Source organism: Chiloscyllium punctatum, unplaced genomic scaffold, assembly GCF_047496795.1.
Source record: "Chiloscyllium punctatum isolate Juve2018m unplaced genomic scaffold, sChiPun1.3 scaffold_432, whole genome shotgun sequence".
Taxonomy (NCBI): Eukaryota; Metazoa; Chordata; class Chondrichthyes; order Orectolobiformes; family Hemiscylliidae; genus Chiloscyllium; species Chiloscyllium punctatum.
This window is the reverse complement of record NW_027310166.1, coordinates 102,501-105,000: the sequence shown is the minus strand read 5'-3', so window position 1 is coordinate 105,000 and position 2,500 is coordinate 102,501. Positions and strand designations below refer to the sequence as shown.

Sequence of the window (2,500 nt, the reverse complement as noted above, 5' to 3'; positions counted from 1 at the left end):
TGCTGGCCCCACTGCCACGACACAGACGGACGCCAGGCCGCGCTCCCCGGCGGGGGGATGGCGTCGAGCCTGACGAACGGAATGTGCAGGGTGGGGGGGAAAGGCCAAGCGCTCCGACGCCGGAGGGCTCCGGAGTCTGAACTTAGGGGGACAAAGAGGACGGGTCCTCTGCGACACCCCAGCCGCGCTCTCGCCAGCCAAGGCGAGTGCGATTGATTGCCAAACGACCCTCAGACAGGCGTGGCCCCGGGAAGAACCCGGGGCCGCAAAGTGCGTTCAAAGTGTCGATGATCAATGTGTCCTGCAATTCACATTAATTCTCGCAGCTAGCTGCGTTCGTCATCGACGCACGAGCCGAGTGATCCACCGTCAAGAGTTGTCTGAGTTTGTTTTAGGTCTCTCCCTCGCCAGAGGAAAGCGACCCGGACCGCACATACGCTCCCCACCTTGAGCTACAGCCACCTGCACGCCGGCGTGCGGGCGGAGCAGGGTGGCGTGAAGCGATGGGGAGCACCATCCTGGTGCGGCCCGCAGAAACATACGTCTATTGGGGGGAGGAGGACAGGGCGCCCAAGAGGCGATGCGTGCCCCAACGCACCGCAGCGACGGAGGCAGGATCACCGCCACCATGTCGCCCGCCTAGTATCACGAGGCGTGCAGCAGCTTTGCCCTAGGAAAAGCAGAGGCGGGAACGGGCACCGGCCATCGGTTCGGCAGCGTCACTGACGCGTGCACGTGGCGGCGTGTCGGCGAGCGGACTTCCTGCGAGGAGGCGGGGGCGGCACTCGCCCGAGCAGACGCCCGCCCGGCCCAGCCACCGCCGAGGTGGACTGGGAGTCGCGGCAACGGCTCGTCATACTCGTTCCCACACTCACAGCGCAGCTTGCCCGCAAGCCACCGACCACCGATCGACGCCAGGCGCCCCGACCGAGAGCGGGATCGCTCGTTCGCCCTGCTGGCAGTTCGCTGGGGATCACTACTGCACGGAGCTCGGAGACCGACGGGCGGCAACTCGAGAGTCTTTAAACCACCACCCCCATCCCGCAAGTGCAAAGAGGCTGTATACGCACAGACGGGTGAGGGGAATAGGTACCCCGTCGGGTTTGAAGGGAGCGTGACTAGATAGCAACGATGTAAACCCAGCCGATTTGGGAGCGAAAGACCGGCGCCTGCATCACCGGCTTCGTTTCCCGTGGCTGGAGAGTACACCGAAACCCTCCGTCTGTCGCGAGCTCCCGACGACGCGGTGCCGCCAAGCAGCAGGGCCGGACCTGGTGTGGCTCCCCTCGTCGATCACAGACCGGTCGGCACTACTGACGAGACGGTGGAACGGGCTTCGCCCCTTGTGACGAAGGGTGATGCGAACCCGCCCGCCCGCGTGCGTTCGGGGTGGACTCGGCAAACGGAGATTTGAAATCGGAAAGTGTCCTCCTGCCCCGCGCAGGTAGGCGCCCAACAGTTGGGGGGGTTTGGCGGTGACCACGGCTGCAGGGCCTGCTACCCCGACGAGCTCTCCTGCTGGCCCCGAAACCACCCCCGCGAGACAAGTTGAAACGGAAACGGGCGTACCCCCAAGCCGACGATCCTTTCTTATTTGTTACTTTTTTTTTCACTTGCTCGAGTTGTGGGGATTTGGCGGTGACCACGGCTGCAGGGCCTGCTACCCCGACGAGCTCTCCTGCTGGCCCCGAAACCACCCTCGCGAGACAAGTTGAAACGGAAACGGGCGTACCCCCAAGCCGACGATCCTTTCTTATTTGTTACTTTTTTTTTTCACTTGCTCGAGTTGTGGGGGTTTGGCGGTGACCACGGCTGCAGGGCCTGCTACCCCGACGAGCTCTCCTGCTGGCCCCGAAACCACCCTCGCGAGACAAGTTGAAACGGAAACGGGCGTACCCCCAAGCCGACGATCCTTTCTTATTTGTTACTTTTTTTTTTCACTTGCTCGAGTTGTGGGGGTTTGGCGGTGACCACGGCTGCAGGGCCTGCTACCCCGACGAGCTCTCCTGCTGGCCCCGAAACCACCCTCGCGAGACAAGTTGAAACGGAAACGGGCGTACCCCCAAGCCGACAGAGATGCTTTCGCTCCTGTTACTTTTTTTTTTCACTTGCTCGAGTTGGGGGGGTTTGGCGGTGACCACGGCTGCAGGGCCTGCTACCCCGACGAGCTCTCCTGCTGGCCCCGAAACCACCCTCGCGAGACAAGTTGAAACGGGCGTACCCCCAAGCCGACAGAGATCCTTTCGTACTTGAACCAACACAAAGTTTGTCACGTTTTATTTTTTACGAGTGATCGACCGTCAAGATTTGTCTCTGAGTTTGCTTAAGGTCTCTCCCTCGCCAGAGGAAAGCCACCCGGACCGCACATACACTCCCCACCTTTAGCAGCAGCCACCTGCACGCCGGCGTGCGGGCGGAGCAGGGTGGCGTGAAGCTGTGGGGAGCACCAGCCTGGTGCGGCCCGCAGAGACATACATCTATTGGTTGAAAAAAAACAGGG

The 2,500-nt window shown here is 62.1% G+C and overlaps 1 non-coding gene across 1 annotated transcript; it reads right to left on the bottom strand.

The window, feature by feature from the left end:
* Nucleotides 1–224: 224 nt before the first annotated feature.
* On the bottom strand, nucleotides 225–378 carry LOC140472745 (5.8S ribosomal RNA). The gene has a single exon (XR_011957827.1). It is a non-coding gene; the product is annotated as a 5.8S ribosomal RNA (ribosomal RNA).
* Nucleotides 379–2,500: the final 2,122 nt, after the last annotated feature.